This window comes from Oncorhynchus mykiss, chromosome 10 (assembly GCF_057628025.1).
Source record: "Oncorhynchus mykiss isolate SJ-2025 chromosome 10, ASM5762802v1, whole genome shotgun sequence".
NCBI classification, from domain to species: Eukaryota; Metazoa; Chordata; class Actinopteri; order Salmoniformes; family Salmonidae; genus Oncorhynchus; species Oncorhynchus mykiss.
The window spans coordinates 40,450,627-40,466,709 of NC_143031.1; the positions used below are offsets into that span (position 1 = coordinate 40,450,627).

Genomic DNA, 16,083 nt, shown 5'->3' on the forward strand with positions numbered 1-16,083 from the left:
ACTACAATCCGCAAAACACTACATGAATAACTATAGTAAAATAAAACTTTATTATATATTAGAATAGTAATAATATAGCTAACTGTAAATACTACTAAAGTCTGCAAAAACGCTAGTATTTTTACCATAGTATACTATAGTATCTTTTCATGTGGGCAGCCACACTCTCTCTTCAAAAACACATCTCATCTATTGATGTTGCTGTTTCTAACCAGTCATGGTCTTACATCAGCTCTGCAGCTGAAAACAAGCTGCATGCATTATTTCATTTTTTTGCATTGATATTTGAAGTGAGGTGTTTCATAGTTTGAGGCTCATGGAGTGCTTTACATGACTGTAGAGCCAAAAGTACAGTACATAGAAAAGTGACGTTTTCCAATCTATTGGAGAACAGCTGTAAAGATTCAGCTACATACTGTAAGCAGAAACATAACTGCTTTGTAATGGCCTTTCTCTCAGAGAAATGTCCATCCTTGTCCACCATGGCCTTCCAGCTTGCTTTTCTCCACAATTTTTATTTAAAATTATCTCTTACATTTCTTAGATTTTCCCATGTCAGGAGATCTGCTGATGGGAATAGGTACTGTAGAGGTATAGGACAGGATGTTGTGTGTTTCTTTGCTGAGTTCCTGGATGAGTTATGATCTGACCACAGTTCTAATCAGCAGTCCTTTTCCAGGGACTCTGCATCTGAGTTGCTTTATGGCAACAGTGACCTTTTCTGAGCAATAAAACTTGTCTGCCAATGCCAAACTCTGTAATGTCTCAGGGTCATCACTTTGTCCCTTATCTCCCCACTAAAAACATGAGCACTCCTTAAACTCTCTCTCTCCAACCAGATGGATTGTTTTATCTGTTAACGTACGGTAGCTCCTGCGCTGTATACCACCAGACATAAATTCTCTGCTGATAAGAAGACGCTTTTACAGACCAATCGATAGGTCAGGGCTGTTTCTGTGGCCCGCTACGCTGCATGTCAAATAGGACATCAGGACGCTGTGCTCTGGAGCATCAGAAATAACCATTAAAACACACACAATACCTATCAAAGAGCTGAGACCAGACATATTTTTGGTCAGCAGTTGCTACGTCGCACACATTCCATATATCCAATTATGATTCTACGTTAATCTCCCAGGCTAATTATATTTCAATGGGGGATTTCAATATAATACAGTATGTTGAGGAGAGGATCCTCAGCAGTGCTTCCTATACAAAGCCAGTGTTTCACTGCATGGGTCTCCCACTGAGTTTCTGTTTAGTAGATGAATGAGGAGCTCTAAGAACCAACAACCTTGTCCACAGAGACATAGTGTAGTCAGCAAGGGTGATTATTGATGTTTTGATGTCATGGACGTAGATACAGTATCAGGTGCATGATCACAATCATTGTTAGATTCCCTAACGTCCCCTTTTGCCTTAACAATTGAAAAATGGCTATGCAGTCTGGAAAGCATACATTGCAATTGCTACAGTTTAGATTTATTCAGAAATGATTATGTTTGTTTGACAGAATCTAACTATCTTTTTTGGGGTGATTCAGAATATGTGTTCCATTCCTAAGAGATACAGAGTACTAGATTGTGTGTGGCAGATCAGTACCTATCCAAGTCCCCTCGAAATCTCTGCTCCCATTTGGGTGTAATTGTTCTCCTGGAGGTGCATATGAGACTACTGATCTGACGGCCTACTGCCAGATAAAAAATAACAAATCAAATCAAATTGTATTCATCACATGCTTCATAAACAACAGATGCAGACTTACAGTGAAATGCCCTTCCAACAATGCAGAGAGAAAGGAAATAGATGCAAAATAGAAAAGTAAAAAAAGTAATAAAATTATAAATACACAATGAGTAACAATAACTTGGCAATATACATGGGGTACCAGTACTGAGTCGATGTGCAGGGGTACGAGGTAATTTATTTAGATATATACACTGGCTACCAGTACTGAGTTTTTTGTATTTATTATTGTATTTTTGCACTGAATCTCTTGCACTGGGCTCTATGTACACTCACTGGACTCTACCCACACACTCACACATATTACACTGACACTCCAACACACACACACACACACACACAAACGCACACACACACACGTACACACACACACACACACACACACACACACACACACACACACACACATATTGACCCCACACAAACGCACACACGCACGTACACACACACACACGTACACACACACACACACACACACACACACACACACACACACACACACACACACACTTTCACATAGACACACTTTCACCCTCTTCACCCACTCTTCACATACTCTGCTGTTACTCTGTTTATTATCCAGCCTGATTACCCAGACATTTTTACCCCTTACCTCAATTACCTCAATTATTGACTTGGCACTGGTAGTTCTTCTATATAACCTTGTTATTGTTCTTTTATTGTGTTACTATTTCCCTTTTTTATTTTGCTATTTTGTTTAGCTTTTTAGCTCTGCATTGGTGATAAAGGGCTTGTTGCATTTCGTTGTAAAGTCTACACCTGTTGTATTCGGCGCATTTACAGTTTTTTACAATCGCTAGGACCCATTTCTCAATACTTACAGTAGGTCACTTTTTCAAAACTCTTCACACAGTTCTTCTAACCAACTTTCAGCTTGGCACAGCAGTTAATTTCACATCCAAAATGCACTAAACTACCAAAACACAGACATGTCTCAAATCAACTCATTCTTCCATAACACTAGCAAAGGTTGTCACTCAGCAAGTACACTTTGTCACTCATAAAACAATGACCTAAAAAACACCAACAACAGGTAGCATTACACAATGTTTTCTTTTGCAAAATGTCTTTACAAAACAAGAATGACACCTCTCAGACATGATGCAATATGCTTCAATATTTTTTATGTCATTTTTTGGCATTGAGTGATTCCAAAATACAAGAATTTGTGTATACACCATCTACCGATACAGATACAGTAGCAATGCTAGTCAACCCTGTCTTCTGCATTTGGCCACAGGTTCTCATCCACGTCACATCTTATGTCATCTTTGGCAGTACACCTAGGAAATTATATTTTGGCATGCCTGGTCCATCCTTGGCAATCTTCTGCAGATATGTCCAGGCATCCAGCATTCATTGCGTCCAAGAGGGACATTTGATCATGTGGATGGTGGTCATAAACCTCCCACCTCCATGAGGAACATAATTCCACTGTGGCGTTGAGGAATGGAGAGTAAGGTGGGAAGAAAAGTTACACCATCCTGGGATGGGCTGCAAACCACTCTGTGACTGCATGGTAGTGGTGAAATGCCACATTGTCCCATACAATTACAAACGTTGGCCGATTTCACCTCACTGCAACCCTTTCCTCACCTGGCACAACCCTTCCATAGAGGTCATCCAGGAATGAAATGAGATGCTCGGTGTTGTATGGCCCAATTAGCGGTTTGTGTAACAGCAATCCATCAGGATATTGCTGCACACATTGTGATGTTGGCCCTCTGGCCCGGGACATCCACTGTGGCTCTTTTCCCAATCACATTCCTTCCTCACCGCCGTGTTTTGGCCACGTTCAAACCAGCCTCATCCACAAAGATGAATATGTGCGATGTTTGCCTGGCTTCAATCTCCATGACTCTCTAAAATAAATCCACAAGGCAACATAAGAGTTAGGTAGTTTCCATTATACTTAAACATTTGCTATTGTGTGCCTCTGCCCTGTTTGTTTTTTTTCAAAACCAGTTCTGTATTTTATAGTCATCTTACCTGGACATATTGGTTCCTGAGGTGCTTGACTCGTTCAGAGTTCCTCTCAAAGGGGACAGTGTACAACTGCTTCATCCTGACTTGATGTTGTTTCAAGGACTCTAGAAATAGTTGTTATGCTTACATTGTGAATATTTCCAAATGTAATGTTGTCTGCCAACACTGTCCCGAATCTCTGTGAATTTTATGCCATTGTTTCTGATGACCATATCAACGATTGCAGTTTCCTGCACAGCAGTGAAAATCCTGCCTCTCCCGCCTGTGGGAGGTAACCGTTGGGTCCTAAGCAGAAATACAAAAACAAATACACAAAAGTGGGTTTGGAGGCTTTGCTCAATTTACTTCTGTAATGTGCAGCTCAGTCAGATGCCTTTGCAGAATGCACATCTTACCTATTGTTTTGCTGGAAATTTCTCTCAATAGATGCCAGTTTGGCTGCATTTTCAGACCAGCCTCTCTCATTGATAGACCATGATTTATTGCATGATCAATTATAGTAACCGTAATCTCATCTGAGACAGCTCTTGATCTTCCTCTTAGTCTTCTTCCACCACGCATATGTCCTCCTCTACCTCTCCCTCTCCCAGCCACTCTTCTTCCTCTGTCAGCCTCTTCTCTATCTCTGGCTGGGTCCATGTTTACATTATAGTACAGCATTATTCCTAAGATGTCCCCTTTTGTATAGATGGTAATGAAATTGAAAGACTAACACCTGGGTAGGTGTTCAGCTACAATGGAATCAGCTGTGGTTGGTCTAATTGTTTTGATAGTATTTCATTTTTTAGATTTGGAATACATTTCGATATGGTATTACTGTAGAAATGTAGCATATTGCTGTCTTAATCAATTTTGTGTTATGTTAGGTTTTGAACTTAAGTTTAACAGTTTTGAAAAGAGTATGTAAACATGTGCAAATTGGCCTGTAGGTGCATAGTGTTTTGGAGGTGGTTGTGTCTAAATGAGAAAATAATTCATGAAATTTGAAAGATGTAGTCATTGAATGCATTTTGTGCCAAAGCAATGAAAAAGGATCCACAGTTTAGCCCACATAGACTGCTGTTGTGCACACTGTGTGAAGAGTTTTGAAAAAGTGACCTAAGTATTGAGAATTGGATCCTAGCGTTTGTCAAAAACTGTAACAAATAACATTTGATTTGAGTCTATGTGCAGGACTATGAAGTAATTGAGGTAGATACAGTGCCTTCAGAAAGTATTCCTACCCCTTGACTTCAGTGGCAGTCGGTGTCGTTTAAGATGAGGGAGGACAGTTTTTTTTGTCTAATTTCTAGCAGATTGGATGGCTGTCATTCATATTCTATTCACCGAGCTCAATGTAACATCGATAGGTTAAGGCTACTACAGGATACTCAAATGTTGCCCTATACCCATTTGATCTAGGGTGTAATCATTAGTCCAACAGTTGCAAATGAGAGTTTCTATTGGACAAATTCAGATATGTTTATCAACCTTTTTGTTTACTTCCGTTTAAGAAACGTTTCTCAACAGAATCAGCGGAATGAATACACCTCTGATCACAGGCCTAAAACCCCTGTTTGGGGTTTTTGTACAGTACTTTGTGACATAAGCTGATGTAAGAAGGGCTTTATAAACAAATTTGATTGATTGATCAGCTCTCGGTGACCAGGGAAAAAAAACTTTCGAAGCCGAACCTTCATATCATAACCGCTAACCACTACACACAGTCTACATTGTTGTCACCATTTTAGCTAACGTCATAGTCAACATAGCTACTAGAGCTAATGGGTCAGTAAACCCGATGCAATCATGCAGTACAGTGTACAGTTAGCAAGCAGTTTAGCAGTTACAACTGTGGGCCCCGATGGCAATAAATTATTAAAACCAAAAGCTTTCAGTGTTGAATAGCCATAGCCAGCTAGCTAACATAGCATCCCTCTCTGTTTAAGGTGGTTGTTTGAGTAGGCTAAACTAGCTAGCTTCATTTGCTAGCTAAGTAGGTGAAAGTAAAAAATAAACTATGAAATATAGCTAGCTCTCTCTCAATCTCCCTCTCTCCCTCATTTTTGAATAAATTAATTTGTTCAAAACTGTTCAACTATTGTCTTTCTCTCTCTTTGAGTCAACTACTCAAAATCATGGGTTGGTCCCTCCTTTGCTGCTATTACAGCCTCCACTCCTCTGGGAAGATTTTCCACTAGATGTTGGAACATTGCTTCGGGGACTTGCTTCCATTCAGCTATGAGAGCATTAGTGAGGTCAGGCACTGATATTGGGCGATTAGGCCTGGCTCGTAGTCCAATTCATCCCAAAGGTGTTTGATGGGGTTGAGGTCAGGACTCTGTGCAGGCCAGTCAAGTTCTTCCTCACTGATCTTGACAAACCATTTCTGTATGGACCTCGCTTTGTGCATGGGGGTAGTGTCATGCTGAAACAGGAAAGGTTTCCCCAAACTGTTTCCCCAAACTGTTTCCCTAAACTGCACAGAATCATCTAGAATGTCATTGTAAGCTGTAGCATTAAGTTTTCTCTTCACTTGAACTAAGAGTCCCATCCCAAACCACGAAAAACAAACCCAGACCATTATTCCTCCTCCACCAAAGTTTACAGTTGGCACTATGCATTCGGGTAGGTAGTGCTCCCCTGACATCCGCCAAACTCAGACTGCCATCACTCTAGAGAATGTGTTTCCACTGCTCCAGAGTCCAATGGCTGCGAGCTTTACACCACTCCAGCCAACACTTGGCATTGCGCATTGTGATCTTAGGCTTGTGTGCGGCTGCTCGGCCATGGAAATCCATTTCATAAAGCTCCCGACGAACAGTACTTGTGCTGACGTTGCTTCCAGAGGCAGTTTGTCTCTCAGTAGTGAGTGTTGCAACCGAGGGCTATAGCACTTGGTCCTGTTCTGTGAGCTTATGTGGCCTACCACTTTGTGTCTGAGCTGTTGTTGCTCCTAGACGTTTCCACTTCACAATAACAGCACTTACAATTGACCTCAGGGCATACATTTGACGAAAGTTCCTCTTGTCCAGGTGGGAAAGGGTAGTGTGGAGTGCAATAGAGATTGCCTCGTCTGTGGATCTGCTGGAGTGGTATGCAAATTGGAGTGGGTCCAGGGTGTCTGTGATGATGGTGTTCATATGAGCCATGTCCAGCCTTTCAAACCATTTCATGGCACCAGATGTGATGGCTAAGGGGCGATAGTCATTTAGACAGGTTATTTTGTGTTTTGGGGCACAGGGACTATGGTGGTCTGCTTCAAACATATAGGTATTACAGAGTGGGTCAGGGAGAGGTTGAAAATATAATTGAAGACACTTGCCAGCTGGTCAGCGCATGCTCTGAGTACATGTCTTCGTAATCCATTTGGCCCTGCAGCCTTGTGAATGCTAACCTGCTTAAGGTCTTACATTAGCTACTGAGAGCGAAATCACACAGTCTTCCGGAACAGCTGGTGTTTTCATGCATGGTTCAGTTTTGCTTGCCTAGAAGCGAGCATAGAAGCCTTTAAGCTTATCTGGTAGGCTTGCATCACTGGGCAGCTTGTGGCTGGGTTTCCCTTTGTAATCAGTGATAGTTTGCAAGCCCTGCCACATCTGACGAGTGTCAAAACCGGTGTAGTAGGATTCGATCTTAGTCCTCTATTGACGCTTTGCCTGTTTGATGGTTCATCAGACGGGCATAGCAGAATTTCTTATAAGTGTCTAGATTAGTGTCCCACTCCTTGAAAGCGGCAGCTCTAGCCTTTAGCTCTGTGCGGATGTTGACTGTAGTCCATGGCTTCTGGTTGGGATACAGTATTTTCCAGTCTGAGCTATCAAAATAGTCCTGTAGTTTAGCATCAGCTTCATCGGACCACTTCCATATTGAGTGCATCAATGGTACTTCCTGTTTGAGTTTTTGCTTGAAAGCAGGATTCAAGAGGATAGAGTTCTGGTCAGATTATCACCTCGAGTTGCACACGTGACATGCTGTTAGATCTTGGGTAAAAATGGATTTAAGTTTTCCTGCATTAAAATCACCTTTGCTTATGGCCCTATACAACTCATTGAGTGCGATCTTAGTGCCAACATCGGTTTGGGGTGCTAAATAGACAGCTACAATAAAATATAGATGAAAACTCTCTTGGTAAATAGCATGGTCTACAGCTGTTGTTAACAAAGAGTCACACACCTCCTCCCTTGAGCTTACGACGCTGCCTTCCGATGCATAGAAAAAACAGCTAGATGTATATTATCCATGTTCTTGTTCAGTCACGACTACGTAAAACAGGATATTCCAGTTCTTCAGGTCCTGTTGATAGGATAGTTTTGAACAGAGCTAATCCAGTTAGTTCTCCAGTGATTGTAGAACAGAGGGTAAAGGCAGTTTATGTACTTGCCGGCGTAGTTTCGTCAGGTTGCCCACACGTCGGCCTCTCTTACGCTGCCTTTTTCTTTTCCGTGCCTCTGGGATTAGGGCCTGGTCCGGGTGAGCAGTATGTCCTGCGCCTCCGACTCGCTGAAGTAGAAATCTTCACCTAAATCCAGGTTAGTGATAGTTGTTCTGATGTCCAGAAGCTCTTTCCGGGTCATTGGAAATAATGCCGGAAACATGTACATCAAAAGTACATCAAAAGTTGGTCGGGAGCCCGTAAAACAGCTACTATCCAATGCAGCGCCATTCGTAACAGATCTCTCAGGTGTGCTAGTGAGGTTATGTGACTGGCCCCTATCAAGTGGATGAGTGACCTTGCAGTAAGCTCTGCTCCCAGGCAGAACTCACACACAGATGACGTCTGCCTCCCCTATAAGATGTAGTCTGGTGCTCTCTGGCTCTGTGCTGTCTGGCTCCGTCTATCTAGGGGCTGCAGTAACCGCCCCAGGGTAGTGAGTCCTCATCATTTAACCCACAGGCTCCCTTTAAAACCGATAGAACAGGCCCAGCTTTAGAACTTTAACCCTCCCTCAGGCTAACACCATTCTCTCCTCCCCTCAGGGTGGGAGCCATGCCTGTCATACGGAGGCTACTATACACCTGTGTATTCTGTCTCAGTGCTATACTCACACACAAATGACATTGAGTCAGTTCAAATCATGCAACATGCCTTATATTGACATCCTTTGCCAATGTCATTGGACTTGCTAGGTACTGTAGGAAAGGTCAGGACATTGTACAACACTTCCAAAATTATGTAAATTGCATAAGGAATTCTCTTGTGCCTTAAACCAACAAACAAAGATGGTATTTAAACTAGCCTCTCTGGTAGTGGAAAAAGATTGACACATTAAACAAAATAATATTGAAGGGAGGGTGAAGAACAAGCCTGGCATTTAACAATACATGCCACTGCAATTTCCTCCCGGCTCTCGCCTGTCAGTCTGTTTCACGCCATGTTGTGCTCTTTGTGTTTCATTTCACACCATTTTCACCTCTTACCCTATAGTGTATTTTATTCTCTACATTTTTTATGATACTTCTGGGATAGGATTGTAATGTTAAGCTATCGTCTTTTTCCCATTGGGTACTGAAGCCTGAGGCTATTAGCTAATATAAGCGATAGCGGTGCATATGGAAATGTTGCACATGCAAATGGGATTTACTTTTGGATAAAGAATTGCGAATGTTAAGATAATCATCAGTACTTCAAATTGAATATTGGATGAAAAAGTTTTAACATTTCTATGTGGAATTTTCAACTCAACTTTCAAAGTATACTGTACATAGTTCTGTTGATTATGTTGAAATTAGATTGATGTAACAACCTGTCAGGCAGGTTAAGTCAATGTATTAAGTTGAAGTTTTACCGTAATTTCAACGTTTACAATGCTGGCTGCAATCAGATGAAAACAGATGCTGACTTTTTTCAAATCCAATGCATTTTCCATGTTGATTCCACGTTACAATACATTAACAAATTAAGTTGGAACAACTTTGATTCAACCAGTGTGTGCCCAGTGGGCTCTGATGGACAGCTCTTAATCATTCACAGGAAGCGACGAGGAAACATTGTATAATAAATCAGTAAAGTTAAAAAGACTTGCCAAAGCCTCCCCCTTTTCTCCTTCACCCAAATCCAGATAGCTGATGTTCTGAAAGAGCTGCAAAATCTGGACCCCTACAAATCAGCTGGGTTAGACAATCTGGACCCTCTCTTTCTAAAATGATCCTCCGCAATTGTTGCAACCCCTATTACTAATATATATTTAACTGACTCTGTTGGAATGCTGTCTTTAATTTCCTTTTGCTGCTCTTTCGTTCATTGTGGTGCTTTATTTCCCTTTAATAAGTTGTCACTTCCCCCAGCCAATTGTCCTTTAAGAAAATTCCATGAATTATGCAGCTTGCTCTTGCCTTTGATGGTGCCGCTATCAGTCCAAATCACTTTGGAAAACAGAAGGGAGAAAAGTCTTGGGGTTTTGGGGTTCTTTGTTTGTGAAACCTGCTAGAGGGTGTAGCTGATGTGTTTTCTATTAAAGTGTCTCTCAATGAGCTCCCTGCACAGTAGCGGTGTGTGGGTATAATCACTGGGGAAGCCTATGTGTTGTGATAATTGCGTTGTTTGCTCTATAATATCCTGTTAATTCATATGCCTTGCGACCGTGATACACATATAGGCTAAAAGGCTGAAACAATAAGAAGACATTGTGGCAGAATAAATTCAACCACACCTTTGTTTTATCACATAATATCCGGATAGCAACCTCTGTCCAGTGAAGTCCACAAAGCATATTGCATGTACAGTAACAGACAGTTACATTACCTACAGCATGATCAAGCAAGTTAATGTTTCCGCCACTAAACAACTATTGATTTAGAACCACAGAGTTACAAAGCTGCCTCCACTATTCCAGCACCATTCAACTTCGACATTTCAACATCATCAAATCTCATCTGCTTAGTCTAATACAGTGACAACTAAAAGATACCAAAAAACAATTTAGTCCAATCAATGTAAACTAAATGTGATGTGGCTGTCCATGGTTCGGATTTCAGTGTGTGTATAGCGTGTATGTGTGTGTATAGCGTGTGTGTGCACGTTCGTGCAAGTAGAAAAACATACTGACTCACCCTACCTGTAGAGAAATGCCAATACCATCCTCCTCTCTTCCATGTTGACAAAACTATCTATCACTCTGTCATACAGTGCACGCTTAATTTTTGCTGTCCTAGGCTACCTGGCTAAAATGCTTGCTCACTAACCTAACTTCCATTTATGGGCAGTGTTAGCTAGTTAACATTATCATTCTACATCTAGCTACATATTGAACTTCCATCCGATCAGGCCAGGGGCACAAGAATGTAATGGTTGGATCAGAATCGGCGTTATTATAATTTGCCAGTACAGAGAATTATGTAAAACCATAAGTCCAGATCCCTTTCCCCATCCATTTCTAATTTAAGAAAGGGACAATTTTAGCTAGATAGCTATTGGAGGACAACAACACAACGAGATGCAACAATTCAAGTGTTTCTGTCAATGACGTATGCCCTCAATGGGATTTGATAGGAGTGACGCCAAAATTCATGCTGGCTTCCCTTGACACTTTTTTTGGTGGACCATTCACAGTTGAGCTCGCTCAAGTTTACCTCAACACTGCTTGCCATTTTTGTAATGCTTTTTTATCAAGGGAGGCCAAATGCTCTCTGGCTTCCCTTGCTTTCAATGCTACAGGCGGCAACAACGTCATACTCGTTTGGATGAGACAGCATCAGATAGATGGCCTACACGTCGAGACAGAGGGGTGCTGTTTCACTCGGACGCTTTCTCCTGTGAGATACATTCAGCCTCTTGCGAATTGAAGGAAAACTATGAAACACAGAGAGAAATGAAAGATTTAAATATATATATATATATATATATAGAGAGAGAGAGAGAGAGAGAGAGAGAGGAAGTTTCATCAGCTGAATTCACCTCTGTAAGCACAGATGGTTAGTGCTGACAGCAGAGGACAATAAGGCAATCATGTCAGTCTGTTTAGTGTAACTTTAAATGGCACATAGTGCTTACTTTTTGAGTGGGTGGGCACATGTGGGATGTAGTGAGATTATTGGTTGGTATCCTAGTTCTACACATATACAAAGCACAAGTGCACAATGTGCTCCCTCCACAGGTGGTTGGTGGCACTTTAATTGGGGAAGATTGGCACGTGGTAACGGCTATCATTAGTGGAAAGGTATTAACCAGCCATTCCATTCTCTCCGCTCCAGACATTATTATGAGCCGTCCTCCCCTCAGCAGCCTCCACTGCTCTGCTCTTACTTACACTGTGCAAGGTTATGATTGCCTAAGATACTGTACAGTATGTCTTTGGTGGGCCACACTAAGGTAAAGGAGAGCATAATATGGAGGATTGCAGGTGTATTGAAACCAATTGCACCTGGCAAGTCTCATTATAAAATTACTGGCTGTTGTGGGGAAATTGAGTGTGAACTGCGCTCCTGAATATTGTGGTGTGTTATGGCATCTGAAGCACTGTAATTATACATCAAGGCTAATCAGAGTGCTGTAACTGATTGTATAACACCGTTTGTTTATCCTACAGTGATGTCAGATCCCACCGGGGAGACATTACAGGAAGGTGGCTGTTGTGACTCGAGCGTGTCTGTGTGGTCTCAATTAGGATTACAAACACAAACAAACAGGTTCAGGTGTTGAATGTAATTTCCCCTGCATGTTTATTAGCTACATGATGATATGGGGTGAGGGTTGGTCAGAGCTGGTCTTTCATGAGTATACCTGCTGAGTTTAAAGGGTTTTGAAGAGCTCCCCAGAGTCTCAGTGCAGTTTGGCAGGATGGAACACGAGGGGAACCGAACAGAACGGTGGAGATCTGAGGGTTGGTAAATAAAAAGAGAGAGGCTTGCCCTTTCAACAGAGCTCTGTGTGTTGTGTGTGTGTGTGTAGTACTTGACCTTGCAATAACATTCCTCTAGATGTCTTGACATTTCTATCGTGAAGCAGGAAAAAGGGCAGCAGATCATCTTTATTATTTCTCAGGAAGTGATCTCTGCTCCCTGCTGTGTGGCGAGAGACCAAACCACATATAATTTACTGGATGCAGCCAGCCTGCCTCGCCGCTTCCCTGCCCGACACTCGCCTGCTGCCTCGCTTTGTTGATTTGCTTATTTTTCTGTGTGTGTGTGTGTGTGCGTGTGTGTGTGTGTGTGTGTGTGTGTGTGTGTGTGTGTGTGTGTGTGTGTGTGTGTGTAAAACATTCAGGGGATAGTTTCCTGCCTCAGTCAGTCTGGGGTGGACACAAGGAAATGTCCTTCTAGTAACCTCTACATTATCCCCCCAGAGGCCTTCATACATATTGATTGTAAAATAACCAATGCAGGTTTAGACCCCAGCGGCTCTAGTGGTCAGACTTGGATGAATGCCGCCTAATCTTTCGTAGCTGTCATTAGTATATGTGTGTGTGTGTGTGTGTGTGTGTGTGTGTGTGTGTGTGTGTGTGTGTGTGTGTGTGTGTGTGTGTGTAAAATCTGTTTTGTACAGTGTTAAAGCTGTATGCTCTCTAAACGCAGAAGAGTTGAAAATGTCTCTGATTCTACAGAGATAAAGACCCATTTTATCACCGACATTGTATTCAATCAATCATTGTGTCTTACCATTCAGATTACTTCCAGCAAATTTTCTGAAAAAGACCCACACAAAATGTCAATGGTGGGATTGCCTCTGTGCTTTACAACAAGGATAGATTGGTCCTGAAATTGTATTTGTTTGGAAAATTGAAATACTGTTCAGGGAAAATCTATAAGCCCCGCTGATGATCGGCATGCAATTTTGAAGACAGATTTCAGTCTAGGCCAGAGTGAAACAGATAGTTTTGCAAAGTTTAACTAATGCAGTTTTCTTGCTCTTGAATCTCTGTTGGAGACACTCATCTACCTGTCTCCATTTGACCTTTCAATCACAATGCCAGCTATAGCTATATTGTGTGGCAGGCATTGCTCATATCAATGACTGGCATGCATTGAAAAGCTAGATAAAGTGTTGTCCTTGGTGTCAATGTGGAATTTATACCATGATTTAATCGTAACCCAACGTTAATACCTGACTGCAACAAACTCTTTACCTAAGCTTTCTATTTGCTCTATTACCCTTTACATTATTGTCTGCAGAGACATTTGATTAACCTGATTGGATGAATCGCGTGTTTGTTTAAAGTCGCCCACACAAGTAGCAAACCCTCTGTGTGATAGGGTCAGTCGGCAACAGCACACTGCTGATGGTCTCCTCAGGCATTCTACTGGATTCTGTATCTGTATCTGCCTCTGCATATAATGTATAATTTATAATTTGTTATAGTTGCCATTAATAACTACAGTATGCAGGGGCAGATTTCTAACACACTGGCCCATTTCTGGCCCATGAGATCCCCACAATGGCCCATTTTATTCCTTGAGGCCCCCATTATTAGCCAGATCATTTTCATTTTGAGCAAAAAAACAACAAGTTAAACAGGCCCACTAGGCAAAAAAATTGACCAGACCATCTGGTATTTGCCCGAAATGCCAGATGTCCAATTTGCCCCTGACAGTATGTCAGCAATATCAGCAGAATGAACAGCATTCCACTAAAACCTTTACTTCTCTTGTTTCAAAACCTTCCATGCTGAACCACTTGAATCTTCACTTTATTTTTCATTTACTTGTTCTCCCTCTGACTCTCTCCCTCTTGCTCCACTTCTCCTTCTCCAGATCTTCCCGAGCTAGCCAGGCTTGAAATCCAATTTTGTTACAGTTCTATAGTGAAAAATCCTAATAAGCTAACATGATTCTTTTCATTACACAGAAGCCAATAGAAAATAACACTGTATTGTTGTATGTCTGTGATGCTAACAGATGTAGTTAGCGCAGTGGTAGGAGTCTGGGTGACTGTCTAAATGGATCTTCACAGCCAAAGCTTGTTTAGGGTACAGAACACTTTCTTTCTGAGAGTCTGTTCATTATCCAGACTCTGTTCTTACCATCTGCAGGTGCTTCAAATCAATTGGTTTGTTGATTTTCTCTAGCTTGCAGTACATGTAATATACAGCCCTTAGTAATTTTATATTAAGTACCTCTCACACCATCAGGCAGCTCTCTGCTTCTTGCAGCTAGTAGAAGTCCAACACAAAGATACAGTACCTACCATATTCACAGATAGTGCACAACAACATCAATAGTGCACATTCCACCATCAGAACCAGCAGATGTTTTTGCACTGGGCGACTGGGGTTCTACATGCATTCTATATGTGTAAGCTCTTACTTATTCCGGGCCTACACTACACGACTTTCAAAATCCTAACGTTGATGAGCGTCTTATGTTTAAAAATGCTTTTGTCTTGCCAATGTATTGGTGCGCACACTAAACAATGTGGCACAGACGAGGGTCACACGCTACAAGACTCTTCACTTGGTCGTGAGGATTCTTGAAACCACCACACTCTCGCGAAAACAAAAACGGAACATGACTTTGTTTGTCACAAGACGAGACAGACAGTGCCAAACGAAGATTAAGCTTGACAGTGAACAACAGCTGGTCGCACTTGTTGTTTGTGTACTGATTTGTCTGCCAGCTCTTCTCTTGGAAGCCATTTTGTTTTCCTTTTTTTGGGCTACGCTAGCTAGGCTACCTCACATGCTCTGATTGGCTAATGCTGATCACTGTTACCCGAACATTGTCGTTACACATCTCGCACTACAAAAGCATTGCAGATTTTGTGCCGATAAAAATACCGGGACGTCTGGGACGGCTCAAAGACGGGATCGAGAGCCGGGATCGAAAGCCCTCAGATTGCGTCTCTGACCTGCTCATACTAAACAGGCGTCGGTGATGGCCACACGCTACCGAGTAGACAAATCTTAAAAGCATAACCTCTAAAAATAGAGTAGTGTACGCCCGTCTTTGTTCTACCACACTACATGGTATTGGGTAGACGTAGGAATAGAGCGGTCTAGAGCAGAACTCCTGCAGTGCTGTCTCGGCATGGAAAGGCCGAGGATAAAGCACTTCAATCCTATTATTTGGATTATTACATTTACCGAAGACAGCTGTTTGTAAATGTGCGTAAGCTGCACTTCTACAGACACAGCAATTCCAACATAATTTAATAAGCTCGTCTCACTCTGACTTATGAAATGCAGTGCTATCGTCAGAATACACCATTCATTTATATAGTGGCTATGTGGTAGTTTAATTTATTTTCTCATTGCTTTCACTTTGAGAGATTGATATCTGCTTTCTCTGGGTTCATGTGACAGTTTGTTATGACAGGAGAAAATATTTGATATCCAAGCATTGAGAGAAGAGTTCTATTCTGATGATGATCAGAGAAATCTGAAACTTGCCTTTGAACAATACTTAATTGGCAGGTAA

The 16,083-nt window shown here is 41.8% G+C and overlaps 1 protein-coding gene across 9 annotated transcripts in view; it reads left to right on the top strand.

The window, feature by feature from the left end:
- The window catches only part of LOC110533874 (seizure protein 6 homolog), a 206,915-nt gene that overhangs the window by 51,338 nt on the left and 139,494 nt on the right, over nt 1–16,083 (top strand). For 2 of the 9 annotated variants that reach the window (XM_090186633.1, XM_090186635.1), the window contains exon 1: nt 8,067–8,264. The exons of the other annotated variants lie outside the window; for them this stretch is intronic. The gene's annotated coding sequence lies outside the window, so the exon portion shown is untranslated. Of the gene's footprint in view, nt 1–8,066; nt 8,265–16,083 lie in introns of those variants that run through there. 9 annotated transcript variants of the gene reach the window in all.